This window comes from Rhinolophus sinicus, chromosome 1, assembly GCF_057876585.1.
Source record: "Rhinolophus sinicus isolate RSI-liver-muscle chromosome 1, RSI-T2T, whole genome shotgun sequence".
Lineage (NCBI taxonomy): Eukaryota > Metazoa > Chordata > Mammalia > Chiroptera > Rhinolophidae > Rhinolophus > Rhinolophus sinicus.
This window is the reverse complement of record NC_142501.1, coordinates 59,935,751-59,952,822: the sequence shown is the minus strand read 5'-3', so window position 1 is coordinate 59,952,822 and position 17,072 is coordinate 59,935,751. Positions and strand designations below refer to the sequence as shown.

General features: G+C 36.7%; 1 long non-coding RNA gene across 1 annotated transcript in view; it reads right to left on the bottom strand.

Annotated features, from left to right (window-relative positions):
* The window catches only part of LOC141568596 (uncharacterized), a 357,655-nt gene that overhangs the window by 55,292 nt on the left and 285,291 nt on the right, over positions 1 to 17,072 (bottom strand). The window contains exon 3 of the long non-coding RNA XR_012491759.2: positions 9,138 to 9,201. This is a non-coding gene — a long non-coding RNA (uncharacterized LOC141568596). The remainder of the gene's footprint in view (positions 1 to 9,137; positions 9,202 to 17,072) is intronic.

Genomic DNA, 17,072 nt, shown 5'->3' with positions numbered 1-17,072 from the left:
TTTGCCCTATACCTACAGCTTTGTGTCCCAGGCCTGCCAGTAGCTGTGCAAGCCATTAATTCTCTATTAAAACACTTACTGTTTGGAATACCTGGAATGGTTTCTGTTTTCCTAGCCAATCTCTGACACTTTAACAAATGTGCTTACCAAAATAACTTCCTAGAAGCTATGATGTCAATGATATTATGAGAAAGTTGGGCCTGTTTCATAATTCTCAGCATCCGTAAAACAAAAGAGAATCATTCATTCATGAACATACAACTACTTAGTGTAAGAGAGCTTCCCCTCAACAGCATCCTCTAAGTACACAGAAGTTTCAGAATACTCTTTTTCTAAACATCCTGCAATGGAGGCTTAGGTGTGTGGGAAGGTGGTGGGAGGAGGAGACAGGCAATACCACGCTATCACGGCACTCAGCTATCTGTTGACACAGCTTGTTTCAAGAATACCTTTTAGACGATCTAACCAAATGGATAGTCTCTTCTTCAAAAGGTTTTTTGCTTAGCTCAGACTTGATAAATATCTGTTGGTAGAGAGTTATATTATATTGGAGAACATATCAATCTAAAATGTGTCTATTTGTGTTTACCAGTGAAATGCAGGTTCAAAGGTTGTAAAGATAACCAACCTAGATGTATGCGTAATACAACCTATTTGAGAGGAAAACTAAGGAGCCTGACAAGACTCAATTCCTGGTTAGCTTCTCCCCCTTTTCTTGGAAGTTGCAAAGGTAGGACTTGCATGCAAAATCAAGACTCTCCTTAGAAAACTGTTTTATATCCTTTCTTGCACAATGGTGCTTGGGCAATTAAGCAAGGCCTATTGACAAAATTCTTGTAAATGAAAGTTCTAATGAATTTACCATGTAGACAGATTTTCTTCGAAAAATGTGAATGCTCTCAAAAAGCATGGCTCATATTACAGTATTTTATATCAAAAGTGCTTTATTACCTGCATTCTAAAAGTAGACATTTTTTTTGGATTGCCTCTATAAATCATATTAAAAAAAAAAAAAAAAAGACATCTATCTAGAAATTAGAATGCTATTGGCCAGAATTCTTCCTTCACGTAGACACATCCTCATCGACGGGGATTTAGATTATTGCTATTTAAAGCTTCCAAAGACAAAGGGGACATGGTTGCATTTTTGGAACTAACAGTAAATTTATTCAATCATCCAAAAAATATATATGGAAACCTACTATGTGTCAGACATTGTGTGTAGGTGCTGAGACACAGCAATAAACAAAACAGGCTAAATAATTTGCTCTCATATTCTAGTGATGGAGCCAGAACAGTTGTATGTTACAGGACAGTGGGTTGACACTTAAAAGAATTTGGATGAAAATGGAACGGGGGATGGCAGGGATAGGAGTTGCGCCTTTAAATAGGATTGTAAGAGAAAGCCTCAATGACATTAGGAGACTTGAAAGAGGTAGGTCGTGAGCCATGTGGACGTATAGGGGGAGAACACACTACACAGAGGAAACCGCTAGTGCAAAGGCCCGGCAGTGGGAACGTGCATGTGTGTTTGACAATCAGCAAGGTCAGTGAATAAAGAGCAGTGTGGAAAGTAGGAAGAGATAATTCCCGAGAAGTAATCATAAGCCAAATAATGGTAGGTCTTGTAGGCAATTATAAGGATACTGGCATTTCTTCCGAATGCCTTGGGTAGCTGCTGGAGAGCTTAGTGTAGCTAAATGATATCATCTAATTCACTTTTTATCTAGATCACTCTGACTGCTGGGTTGAGAAACTCGAAGCAATTATTTCCATGTGCATCACTTTACATTTGTCTCAATGAAATTCTTCTCTCAGTTTTTCTTCTTGGTACTTATACGTTTGAAATTTTCTAATGTATTATGTCTATTTGAAGAAGAGCTCTATTAAATAGTTTTATATTTCACATTGTATTCCTTCCTACAGATTTATTATAAAGTGTTAAATAAGACTGGACTCAGCATCCAGAAACTTCCATAATTAATTAACACTTTTATATCCAAGTGTTTAATAAATGTGTTAAGCATTTATGTTATGATTTTTGGTGATAAATGAGAATATTCAATCATATATGCATGTACATATCTAATATATCCAATGTTTATTAAATACATAAACAATATACAAAGGAAAAAAGATCTAACAAATATCCCAAGTGTCCAGAACATTATTATTTTCTTCTTTTTTCAACTTTGAATATATTTTAACTCATGAAGGAAACAAAAATTATTAGGAGGTATAAGAGGTCACACTCTACACATACACTGCTATATGTTGAGTTCTCTGTAAGTAGACACTGAGAAGATTAGGGTAACTATTAGGGATAAGTTAAACTGCAAATGCAGGCCTAACAATTCAAGCCAACCCAGTGAAAAGTTCTGAAACAAAAATTGCCCATAAAAGTTGTCCTGCTTTAGACCAAAATGACCTGGACTTTCTGTCCCCATCTTATTCAGTCACTGACTGAAGGCATGGCCTCTGACGAGGCAGTTTTCTGGAGTGAGGCATACCCTGAGTGGCTGACAGCTGGAGTTATCTGCTGACCAAATTTCCCTCTGCTGAGCAAGTCCTTTCTTGAAGGGTGGCATACAAGGTGTGATAAAAAAAAAAAAGAAATGCAGCGAAGGTTGCTGCCAAGTGCCATCTAATGGAAAGGTAGGGATCTTCAATACAGGAAGCGGCAAGTCAAACCTTAGTAACAGTGTGTGACAAGTGACAACTTGTTCCGTGCAATCAGTCGGGGTGTGAGCTACGGTTGAGAGAAAGTGTGTTTTAAAGTGTGCTGTAAATCATCCTCCATCTTGACAACGCTCTGTGTCACACATAGCTTCTGGTATATGGCAATTTCTGTCAAATAAAAACATTATGGTATGTCTTCATCCATTGGATCTGGCACTGTGTGACTTCTGGCTCTTCCCCAAAGTCAAAATGACCATGAAAGGAAGTTTTGAATCGATTCAGGACATTGAGGCAGCCACGACAGGGCTAAAGACATTCACAAAAGAGGACTTCCAGAACTGCTTCAAAAAGTGGCAAGAATGATGGGGTAAGTGTGTCTGAAGTGAGGGGGAGTGTTTTGAGGGGTATTAATAGCAATGTGTCTTTTACTGTAATACATTTTTTTAAAACATTCACAGTAGTTTTTGATCATACCTGGTATTTCTGTGTTTCCCATATACACATGCCTTGTGCCAGAGCATGTCACATATATGTCTTATAACAGAACATTGTATCCCTAGCCTCTTGCTTCTCATGCAATCTCTGGGGAGAATAATAACTAAAACTGAGCAAACACAGTCCTGCAACAAAACTAAACAGAAGAAAGAACGAACTCTAATCTCTCAGGTGTCTCTAGGTAGAGGGGGGAGGAGAATAGAGATCATTCATATATTGTAATGACTCATGTAGGAAGCAAAAGAAACTTGAGGGGATAAAGTACTGGGAACAGGAAGTTATTAGAACCAGAAGAGGTTGAGTAGTCTCATATTTGCTTTCTTCATTTCTTTACCTTCCATATGGCATAGGTCCTTATAAATCCATTGTAACGTATCTGGCCAAAGACAACCACTGTTTTGACAAACCTAAAGCACACTTTCAATGCTTCTCTTGGCTAGGTCTCTCCTTTTATTTGACACATTTCACTACACATTTTTTTCTTAATTACATGTCACCACACTCTCTTTGTTTGTGGCCCTCTCTCTGCGTGCTCCTTCTTGGTTTCTTTTACTCATTTCTCAATTTCCTTCTAAGATCAAAATCTTTAATACTTAAATACTTAGCTATTTCCTACATCCCTTTAATTTCCTCTCTGTATTAAATCCCACATGATGTCACTGCTTTGCACTGAGTTTCACAGTCACCTCTACGAGATGACTCCCAAATTTACATCTCCACACAATCTCTTACTTGAATTCCTAACCTGTGTATCAAATTTGTCTTTGAAATTTCCACGTAGATGCCACCAAGGCATCACATACGTAACATGTGCAAACCCGAATATTTAATCATTAATCCCTCCTCCCACACACAATAGCTCTTCTCTAACCTTTCCCAACATTCTTATAGCCAAAATGTCCAATTTTCTTAACATCTATTTTTTAAGCCAGAAAACTCATATGCTTAGTATACCAAGTATAGTTCATTTGCATTCCAATATATGTACTTCTTGTTCTATGTCACTACCATGACTCTAGTACACATCGTCTTATCCAGACCACTTTTATAACCTTCTCACCCTTTTCCTGCAAAAATCCATTCTCTAAAGAGTAGTCAGAGTAATATTTTAAAATGCAAAGGGGATCATATTCAAAACCTTCCAATGAGTTCTCATCACACTTTATGTAAAAAAAAAGAAAATCCAAATTCCTTACACAGCCTACAAGTACCTGCATATTCTGGGTCTAGTTGGACTCGCCATCTTTGGTCCTTGCTTTTACTTGAATTTACGCTGCCCTAGACACACTGACATTCTATTTCTTTCCCTAATGCAGTGAGCTATTTCCCATCCTTTAACTTTTGCATATATTGTTCCCTTTCTGGACTGCTCCATCTTATTTTCTACGTTTATATTAAATATCATTTCTTTTAAAAGGCCTTTGTGGAGAACTCGTTCTTGAATAGATTCCTTGTTACCTTATCTGTTCTTTTCCTGTAAAGCACCTACACCAACTACAGATTTTACATCTATGAGTTCATTGTCTAATATTTGACTCCCCTATTAGAGTGTAATCTCCATGAGGGCTCGGAAAGTATCTGTTTTGTTCACTACTGTATCTGCAACAATTAGCACAATACCTGACAGCCAGTAAGACCCCAACAAATACTTGTTAGATGACTCAGTAAATTAGTCTTCAAGCTACAAAAACATTAAGAAATGACATTTTAATCCTTTTATTTTAGGAGGACAAAATGTCTTGCAAATTTGCTCACATTTTGTAAACGGCGAACATGAAATACAAAAGGCTTAAGAACGTCCTCTAGTCCGGACAAGCCGCCATCACATCTCACCCAGGTGCCCTCCAGAGACTCATCAGTGATCTCTTCACTTCCTTTTTGTCCCTGCTAAAATTCACTCTCCGCAGAGTAGCCACACCTGGGACTCGGACAAAATTTGAATTTAGTGTTTTGCCATGTTTCGAAGGAAAGGAGAAAGGCAATACAAAAATAAGGTACAGCTTAAGATGAAGCCTCCAAAGACTACTTAAGCTCACTTAGTTCTTTCCCTCCAAACCTCTTGAGCTTCTTAGTTACTGAGAAAAAGATTACTATGGTCAGACCTTCTAAAAAAGACATTGGTGGCTTCCTTGAACATCAGGAAAATTCAATACTGAAATGGCAGTGAGAAGCAGCACAGATAAAGTCTCCCAAGAGAACTCATCAGTGTATTTCCTTTAGACACACAGACAACGCTCAGCTCAATTGACTTTAATTAAGGTCTCCCTAGGCTCACCAACAGGGGAACTTTTCTAGCATTCTTACAATAGATAAGTAATTTGCCACCAGATAAGTGTGAAAGATACGGTGGCACCAGGTAGCTATATAATCCTTAGAAGTAATTAGTAAGAGATTATAACCTGCTATTCTGCATTCACAGCAAAACACCTTGTTATCATAGCAATGGCCCAGAGGTATGTGTTAATTTGACACCTACTGAACAAGTATTTTAATAAAATCAACACACCAAAAAACATAGAAACAGGCTTATATGTCAATGCCATCATGTTTCCTATGATGATGGTGATAATATTTAAATGTAGTACTCCTTTGACACATCTCTTTGCTGTGTAATGGTAAAATTATAAGAAAGCAACACTTTCTTTGAAAAGAAACTCAGATTTCTTTTTAAATAAAAAATCATGTAGGCCACAGCACTACTAGGCAAAAAACAAGAAACTTTAATAAGTAGCTGGAGTTTTAAATGTATGTTGTATGCCAAGTTTGAAAGCCCTTTCAAGGATTTTTTTCCACTGCCCCTTACAGCAACCCTATAAGGCAGATCAGCACTTATTAGCATCTTATTATTACAGATGAAGACAATGGAGATGCAGAGGGGTTAAGTGAGCCGCACAGGGTTGCTGAGGAAGTCAATGGGGGGAATTAGAGCCTGAAGCCCTTCTCTTTTTCAGGCTAGCAAGTGGTACTAGCTCCATGGGGTTCCTTTCCTGAGCAATAAAATACAAATGCAAACATCCGTGGACACTTGAAATATATAAGAACGTTTCAGGGAGCAGTTCTCTTAATGCAAAACGTTCTTCAAAAAGAATGATTTTTCCAGATAGGTATAATGAAAGTCACAGTGAATTTTGACATGAAAATTTCTCTTTAGTTTTATAATCCACCACTTACTAGTTATCTGCCCTTGGGCAAAACAACTTTTCTGTGACTCATTTTCTTACCTTCTAAAATCAATACAGGAACAGAAGCTACTCTTATAGGATTGTGGAAAAACAAAGAAAGAATTCATTGAAAGGTCAACAAATAACTCCTTGGGTGTCTATTTTATGACAAGCACTCTAACTACTAAGTAAGATTCAAGGACCTGGTTTCTTTCTTCCAGGAATGTAACATTACTGAAAAGTTTATGGTTGTTAATTTTATATTTGGGCAGCCAAGTGTCCTGTGGAAATGTGGAGATCTAAATTATCTCATCTCGGGCATTTGTTTCCCCAGTAAATCAACCTTTAATTCTAAACTAGGGATTAAGACAAGTCCCTTCAGGGTAGAGTGCACGGCAGCTGTAATTCAAAGTTTGTTCAGTGCTTTATTTCCTGAGAGAAAGATAGAATGTAAATAACAGTAAGAAAGCAGCTCCCAACAGAATATCCCAGAAAAACACATGCAGGTGAGTATAAACTCTATAAATAAAAAAAATCAAGCTAAACAGCTACCATCTAGATTACTGTAAATTGATGTGTTGAATTGTCATCCTAGTAGACTTATGTGTGACTGATAAAATATAAAACATCAATTCGTTCTTTAAAAACAAAAAATTAAAATCCACATAGGAAAAAGAGATTAAAGTACACTATAATTTACAAAATTCTTTGCTTTTATAAGTAATTTTGATGAAATTTTTACTCAGATAAGATTTATTATGCCTCTTTCTACAAAATATATTCTTGAGTTCTCAAAGCATTCTATTTTGTAAGGAAAATGTCTGAATTCACAGATTTTAGTTTATGAACAGGTGACATTTATTTTTTGTAACTAAAAAAGGTCAAATGATTTAAAAATACTTTTTCATAAGTACTATATTAGTTATCAGTTGCATGGCAATTTATCCCAAAACTTAGTGGCTAAAAATCATAAACACTCGTTAGTTCACAGTTTCTAGTGTTCAGGGATTCAAGAGCAGATTCACAGGGTGGTGTTTCATTAAGTTGCAGTCAGGGTGTTAGTAGGCGCTTTGGTGATCTGAAGGATTAATTAAGGCTGTAGAAACTGCATCCAAGCTGATTTATGCAGGCGGCTGTTGGCACGAGGCCTCAGTTGCCCTCACACATGAGCCTCTCCACAGCTTGCTTGACTGTTCTCAAAACATGTCCTCTGGCTTCTCCCAGAGAGAGAGAGAGAGAGAGATCCAAGAGAGAGGAAGGCAGAAACCACTGTCTTTTATTCTCTGAAGTCTCACATGGTCACTTCCTTGTTTTTTATTTTTCATAAGGAGAGAATGACGAAATCCAGCCCATACTCTAAGAGGATGTCATTAGGCTCCCTCTCTTGAAAGGAGGAATTTCAAAGAATTTGTTGATATATTTATCATAGTTATTTATTTTAGAGCTATTTCTAGTATTTGGCTATTATTGAGAAACTAGCCTATGTTGGTAACCCCTAATTCTCTATTAATTACCTATGAGTTAGTGGGACCACCCAGTGTAGTGACTCAGAGCCCAGATTTCTGAGGCCAGACTGCCCAGGTCAAAATCTTGGCTCTAATATGTACAAGCTATGTGATCTTGGATAAATTACTTAACTATCACGTGCCTCAGTGTTTCCTCTTCAAACAGCAGCTAATTATAGTTCTTACCTTTTAGGCTTTTTGTGAGGAATGAATGAATGGCTGTGAATAAAGTGCTTAGAATATTTCTTGCCACGTTATATGCACTCAGTAAGTTTCAATGACTAGTGCAAGATGATGGTAATTGTAACAGCTCAGCTATATACTAAATAAAGACTTTACTTCCATAGTCAGAAATACACTTTTCTTTCTTTGTCAAAAATGGAAGATTTTCAATTGAACCATTAAACAACAAACATACCAACTTACCTAAAACAGTACAAATTGATTACTCAGTATATAAAAAAAATTCACTTTAAAATATTTCACCACTTATATTTCCATGAAGGATTTACTTTCTCGTCTTCAATTTGGGAGTGATTTTCTTTGGGGTATTTTGATTTCCATGAACAGTTTTCTTTTCACCTCTCTATAATAGGATACTTATTCATCTCAAATACTTGAATCAAATGAAAACAATACTGTCTGAAATTAGCCTGGTTATTTGTTTTTCTTTTTGCAAAAGCTGATATCTCAGCTCTAACTGAATGTATACTTGGTTTTTATTCCTTTGATAAGCTTATCCCCTACTATACTGTGTTTCTTTACAGCTTGATTGCAGTGTGTCAAAACTGCTGGGCTCTAATCATGAACCTCTTTTCAAAGATTCAGTTGCTTCCCAGTAGCTGAATACTTACATCCATTCACCGAAGGTTACTGTCAGTACCCTGCTGCCTCCTCGTGTGAGGAATTCCCCAGCCCTTTTTACTTCAGCAGCTTAATGAGCACTTTGAGTTGTGAACACTATTTTCTCTGTGAGGCCAGGGTCATAAATTCCTCCAAGTCTCCCCCTACACCACCACACACGTTAGAGAGACAGAGGAAATAAGCTTCCACCTTCCCCACCCCACTGTTCTTTCTCCTGGCAGATCAAAAAAATTCTCTCAGCCCTTCTAAACTAGCCATCACCAACCCCGCAATCTCTATGTCTCTCTCTCTGCCTCCTGTTCAGAACCAAACGTAATTTTTCTCGAAGCAACTCGTGACAGCAGATCTGTCATACACAAAGATGATCAGATTGGAGAAGCCCTTCCAGGACTGTAAAATAGCAAAACGTGCTGTGCACAAATAAACTACTTACCTGCAAACTTGTATCTTCAAGCTCTCCTTTCACTTCTTTCTGAGAGTATCTGTTTATTTTTTTCCTGATAAGAAAAAAAATGAGGATATTAAATCATATTTCTACCCTTCAATTTGCAAAATCTCAGTAATCTTAGTTCCCCTCCCTATTTCCATGCCCTGTGCTATATGTACGTCCACCTTTTAAACACACACATATACACACTCTTTCCCATAGTGGAATGACAATATACACAGACTATTCCCTAATTTGCTTCTTTCTTAATATGTAGTATTGCATCTATCCATTTAGTACCAGTGAAACACATATTAGTAATTGGACTATCTGGACACACCAACCTTCCCTCCATTTAGCACCATATTAAATTGGGTAAATTGTTTAATCTTTTTAACCCTTACCCCGCTGTAAAATGGAGATAGTATCTACCTCATAAGGTTATTGTAAGGATTAAATATGATGTGTTAAGAATTTACCAGATTGCCTAGCAACTGAAAAGCAATCAGCGTATTTTAACTACTAATAAAATGATTGTTATTCAACAAATTTCACTGTTATTCAACAAATTTACTTCATTTATTAAAATGACCAAAAATAAAATTCCATTATAGGAATTGATGAGTCTCAATGTGTCCAACCAATTCCCTATTAATGACTCTTTAGATGGTTTCTAATTTTTTGATATTACAAAATATTATGATAGACATTCTTACGTGGCCATCTCTGCACATTTATGGCTATTTCTCTGCAATATTTCACCAAATTCTCAGTTATCCTGGACAGAGTGAGTGTTCAGATATTAAGGATTTTTTTATCCTACTAGAACCTTTTTCTTGCACATCCAATGGCTGGCCTGGACCAGGGAGCAAAACTGCAGCTCCACTATAGCCTCTAGTTCTTCCACAACAAGAAGCCTGGCTAGAGAATCTGGGCAGTTGTGGAGCCCATGTTACAGTCCTCAGGCCAGGAGCCAAGCCACATGCCCTGCCCAACTCTTGAGCATAATCTCTGGCCCTGCATAACCAGGGAGCCTGAACTGGGACCCTGGGCAGTTTCCAACCCAGCCTATGGTACTGCCCACTGCGAAGCCTAGCCTCCAATCTAGCCCAGCAGTGGAGCCAGCTGATGGCCCTGCATGATTGCTGAACACAGCCGTCTGCCCCATCCATGTAGGGAGCCCAGCCAGTTACTCCGCCCAGTGGTGGAACACAACCGACAGTCTTACATAGCCAGGGAGCTCAGATGGCAACCTTGCAGGACCACAAAGTACAGTCTCCAACCTCACCAACTGTACAGTTGGAGCCCCAGGCCAACCACAGAGCCCTGCAACCTAGCCCAAGAGCAGAGAACAACCAATGGCCTATTTACTGGTGAAGCTGAGCCTGAGGCCCTACTCAACTCTGGGGCACAGCCTTAGGCCCCATATGATTGCAAAGCCCTGCCTGTGGCTCTGCCTAAACACAGAGTCAGCCAGTAGCACCATAAAGGTCAGAAAGCACAGCCTGAGACTTCACTCAACCAGAGGTGATTGCAGAGCCCAGCTAGTAGCCCCACCTGATGGTGAAGGATGACCCACAACCCTGCCTGACCAGCCGGCAGGCCCACTCAACCACAGGGCCCTGCCAGCAACACCCGTTTCCTACCTCAGAGCACAGGCAATGGCCTTGCCTAACCAGAGGTTCTGACTGCAAGCTACCAAAATGGATCTGAGAGTGGAGCCGGGAATTGAAGAAACAATAGTTTAGATCATCAGGAAGGAGGGAGAAGGGACTTCTCTGATGAAATATACTAATATTATTATTATTATTATTATTATTTTAGTTTTTCTCCTCTTTGGCCATGAACCACAAACCTGTGCCTTTCCTATGAGTTATGTTATCTTAATGTAATATTTCATTCTGGTAATTTGCAACCTACCACTGTGATATGATTTATTTACTTGGTTAGTGTGGAAAAAATTAGGCATTTGTAATAAACATGCCATAAAGCTATTGTAAATAACAACTTTATGTACCACTACCACCTCATCTTACACATGATTCCATTTGCATAACAATTTTTATGTTAGTTTTATAATTATAAAAATACTAACAGCAAGGATATAATTTCAGAGTTCATGTTATTAAAAGAAACTCGTACTAGGGATGCAGTTGGAACAATATTATACCTAAATGATCATACGTGTTTGTTGTTTTTAATGATTATTGATGCTTTGTTTAAGAACTGATGTATTTCAAATATTTGGGAAGAATTATTTTTTTATATCCAATTAAGTACTCAGGGTAAAATTTCTCAATACACTATGACACCTATTTAAAAAACATATTTGCGAATTGCATTTTGGTATTTCAAATTGTAATTTACTAGAAAATTAAAGTGTGGCATATGTTATGTAATAAGGACCTATTAAGCCATGTAAAGACCATGAATTTCTTGCTTGTTCTGCATCAAATTCTCTCTCTTCACTGCTAGCACCTGAATTTCCCATAATACTAGTTTTTCCAACTTCTCTCTTTCCCAAACACACCTGCACCTTACTCTTTTGAGCAAACACAAATCTGCATGTTCCGATACAAGATTGATTCTTCTGTCAATGACTTCTCATCTGATATGGTAGTAAACTAATGACTTGAGAAGTCTCTTTTCCACTTTGCAGGTCTCAAAGACCTTCCTACCAGGATACTATTTTCATAGGTGTCACCCACACCTGCAGAAACCTAAAATGTGGCATTGCCTTTGGAACTCAATGGCATGCAAGGGCTACAGAAGAACTAAGGAAATTATCAAAATCTATGTTAAAACGAAAAAAACAAAACAAAAACAACTCTTCGTAGAAACAAGAAAATAAGTGAGAAAACTGCCACTGGAGTCTAGGAAAAAAAGGTAAACGATGAATGCAGTAGCAAAAAAAAAATTGACAAAAAGGTCATCTATGAAACAGAAAATACGAGTATCTGCTAAGGAAATTTCTAGGCAAAATGTCTGAAATGTTGATTGTCTCCTTCTAATGGCATATGATAAAATACAGGATGTGAGAGATGAACTAAAGGGAGAACTGTTAGGTTTTCAAGCAGAATTAGAAGAAATACAGAGAAGCCAGGATTTCTGAGTTGGAATATAAAAACTATTTCATGTCTCCAGTCCCTCTAAACAGAAAAGGATTCTCAGAGAGAAAAAAATAGTCCCAGAGTAAATATCCCATCAAGGCTACAAGACCCTTTGCTAAGACCTCTGAAATAGTCAAGGTAGTGCCTATTAGATCCTCTCATCTTGACAGAAGACCTCTAGAAATCTTAAAGTTATGGTATCATGAAATACTTTTGAAGATGACTAGAAAAAGATATCTCAAAAAGAAAGGAATTGTGTATACGGCTTTTGTCTAATGGAATGAACTATAATCTAATTCACAGAAGAACCTATGACATTTTTTAAGGAAATTGAATCAGTACGGATGATCAAAAGGGACAGAGCCAACTCAAAAGCAAAAGAGGATTCTGTGATCCAACTTTGTATAGGCAGGAACAGAATGAGAAACCTACTCAGCCATTTTTTATAAAAAAGAAAAGACTTCTCAAAGGGCAGAGCCAAAGCTATGAAGCACAATAGACAAGAGAACCACTCAGGAAGCAGAACTGGGTCTTAATAAAGGAACAGTCCTTGAGATCGTAGGTATAGGGAAGCCTGGCTATATTTCAGAATTGCTACGATACAGTGACTGTTGCTTGCCTCTTTTTCTTTGAATGGGATGGTCTATTGCAGTTATCCTTTCCCTGTCTCACCCATTGCATGCTTTAATTGGGAAAGGAGGTAGGGCAGTACAGATAATCCTTTTTGTTTTAGTTAACATGTAGGAGAGATGAGACTCATTGAGGCCAGAGGGCATCTATGGTATTAAGTTACTATAGTGGCCCCGAAGGAATCCATGTCCTTTTGTGGTACTCTCCAAAATTGATTCTGATCTTGACCATATGACTTGCTTTAGCCTATGAAACATTAGCAAATGTGATGTAAACAGAGTCTAAAGCATTTGCTGTCTCTTGAAACATTTTTACCTACTAGGTGGAAAAGTCTGAACTTTTGAATAAAATACATTATGTAGAGAAGTCCCAGTCTTTTCCATCCCAGATGAAACCCAATACACATATGAACCCAGATGACACTACTTGGGATGACACCAAGACTTCCCAGATGAGCCTGGCTCAAATCACTAATTCACAAAATTATAAGCAGATAGATGAGTATTATTTTAAGCAACTAAGTTTTGGGGGCAGTTTATTTTGCACCAACAGATAACAGACACACCTGCTATCTCAGTCTCCCAAGTAGACCCTGCAGAGTATTCTGTTCTTCTCTATGTCTTTTAAAAGAGAAACTTTCTCAGTCACTTTACTATTTAACCTATACATGCCATGTATAACTCCACTGTGTCTCTCCATAAAAGACTGTAAGCAAAACCTACATCTTATTTATCTTGCATTCTTAGTGTCTAACATAGTATCGGCACAGAGTAGGAATGTTTTGAATTTGAATATGAATGAATGACAGTAATTTCTTCGTAAGATTGATACTATACGTTAACTTAGTATCCAGTACCACTGATACTAGTTAAAATAGTTTATTTCAGGAAGACAATCATGTTTTTCATTACACTCTACAATTTATATTAAAAGATTTCACTTTACTAGTATTTTACACATTTGAATGGACACTGAAGAAAATGCAGGTCTGGAGATATATTTTGTTCTATATTCCACATCTCATCTACTGATATCATTGTTCTAAGCCCCAAAATGAAGGCTGTATCCAGGTGATACTTCGAATAAATACAGCATCACTACAGTTTTTTTTGATTTTTTGTTTTTAGATTCATCTATTAGGGTATTAAAAACACTTTGGAATATGCAAAGGTTGTCTTATTAGAGTCCTCTGTGATAAAATACACTTGCACCAGTAAGAAATTATCTATACAGTTCCAAGGATTCAAGAGTTTTTCCAGATACCATGTCTTACATTCCTTCCCCCCCTTCCAAATTTCCCTCCCATCCCCCATTTATGTCACAAGGTTCATTACTGAAAGATAAATAGTATATCAGGTCAGCCCATGGCCTCTGAAATCCAATTGCTCAGGTTTAACTCATGGTTCTGACACTTCCGGACTGCATGACTTTGAATATATTATTTAATGTGTCAGTGTTTCAAATTCCTGCTTTTAAATGGGTATAGAAATTGCACTTACCTAAATATGTGAAGATTAAAATCTTATATACAAATGGTAAAAAGCACTTAGCAGAGAGACCAGCACATTGCCAACATTCCATAAAGGTTAGCTCTTGTGATTGCATAAATTATGCTTTTTGGCCTAGCCCTTTCCAGTAAGTGCTTTGGTTTGACTGTCCCTCATTGATTTTGAATTCAGTTCCTGGACAGTATTACGCATAGACAATCTCACTCACACCTCTACAATGGGATAAGGGTCCCTTGATTTTACAAAAGATTCAATATTTGGAAGGGGAGTTTATACCACATATGTTTGGGATAGATCTTAATTTAATCCTTGCATTTACCATGAAAAAATAATATTGATGTTTCTTTTTTTTTGAGAAGGTGGACAGTCTATTGGCAATGCCTGCCAGACTATTGGCCATTTGCTATAGTTAGGCCTTTCCACAGCACATCAATAACGAGGAATGGATCTAGAACAGAAAACTATCTGTTTTCTGATATTATTTCATTTTGTTATGTTAATGGTATAATCAATTTGATATACTTGTTTCTGCTCCAAACAGAGATGCTTTGAGATGGTTTAGAAGACAGTGCCATGGTTATTAGAAACTAATGTGTTCATTATCATGTCATGCCAATCTAATCTCATTCATTTGATTTATTGGGTATTTTTCTTTTCTTTTTAATTTGTATGTCACAGTAGCTCTGTTAGCTGCCTACTCAATAAACATTTTCTCTTATCTTCCTAATAGAGTCCTGATTTTGTTCACAGAACTATGTTTACCATAGGTTGAAACTATGTCTAAATACAAAGCTTGAACCATGACTGGTTGAAGCCAATCACAGTGGTGCCATTTCTCTTGTTAGTGATTGGTTTGGGCATAGAGGCAGTACAATTCTAGCCCATGAATATGAGGGAAATTCTATTGAGAAGTTTTTCAGTAAAAGATATACTGCAGAAATAAAAACTGAAACATAAGAGGAAATAACTTCTTTTTCCACTGAATTTTATATTATCTGACTATTATGACCGGTACTGAGATAACTGTATTGTGATATTGAAAGATCAGTGACACACTGGCAGTGGTAGAGCACGTAAAAAAACAAAACAAAAAACTGGGTACCTTGATGACATTATGAAGGAGCTAAATTCACCAACCCTGGAGGTGCTTTTCCCCATGCACAATGCTAGTTAGTATATTTTCCTTATTCTTTAAAGCAGTTGAGTGGAAATTTTCTGTTCTCTGTAATTATAAAAATCCCTGAAAGATACAGCTTTTTAAAAGATAATACTAAATATTATTTCAAAAAAATGTTTATGTTATTCCCTTGGAGAATATGAGTCCATTTAGATAATTTTATGGAATAGTAAACAAATAATTCCCAAGAGAGCTGGTTCATGGACTATAGTCAAACAGGAAGAGGGTCTTTAAGGGCATGTATAACATTCTGCCCTATTCAATATTTGTATCTATTTTTGTCATAAATATGGAAAAGAAAAGTAGGTTTACACTACTTAGAGTCTGAAGTCTAAACTTTGTTCAGTGTTCAGGACCATTGGTGATATTTGCTTATCATTCCAGGCACATTTCTCAATATATGTATTATATTTTATACATATTTTATGAATTATCTGTATATGTATATATTATGTATTATAAATATTGTATATTTATATGTATTATATATTTATATTTACATATATGTAGATATGTTATATTCATATATGTATATTTATTATATACTGTGTGTTTATATTACATATATGTATATATACATGTATTATGTGTTATACATAGTATATGCATATCATGTATTTTCTGTATTATATGTATATACACATATGTGTCTAATGCTATCTACTACAGAATTTAAGAAAATCTAAAAACATCTTAATTAATTTTGTAGAGCCAGTATAATCTACTACCAAAATACAAAAACTACTGCACTAAAAAGAAAACCATTGAGCACTCTTACTTGTGAAAAGGCACAGGTAAATGCAGATCCTGAAAAAGAAAAAAACAAAACTAACGAATCTACATACATATATACACACATAATCTCAAAAACTGTTTTATCCAAAAATCTAAAGCTATTTTATTAGAAAATTGTTTACTCTAATAAAGATTATCAACTATTAACAACATACAATCTCAAGTATTACTGAGCACCCATTCAATTATATTCAAAAGCAATTTACGTTGAAATATTTAGAAACTTTGATATAGATGCATATTTTCTCGGTGTTTTAAAAGATTATTATAGTGTTCATAGTGATCTGAATTTGCCTTTCTCTCAGCCCATTTCACCATAAACTGCTCCACTCAACATAGTTTGGCACTGTGAATTCAGGGCCAACATTCATCAGTATGATCCAGTTCTACAGGATGATGGCAAGCCCAAGGCCACAGCTGTGAGAGGGCCATGGAGTTGCCATCTGGGGCCCAGAATTCTTGGGCAGCACCTAAGTGAGAGACTCAGAGACCAAGCTTATGTGAGACTTACAGGAAGTTTGAGAGAAAACTCAGAGAGAATAAAAAACAAAGAGAAAGAGAAGTGGAAGGAAGAAAAAAAAAAGAATAGAAGGAAAAGAAAAAGTATGAGGATTGAACCAAAGAGAAATAGAGGAGACAAACAGAAGAGAAAGAGAGAAGAGGACAAAGAGAAGAAATGAATGAAAGATCTCTTAAGATAGTTATTAATGTCTGCCTTAAA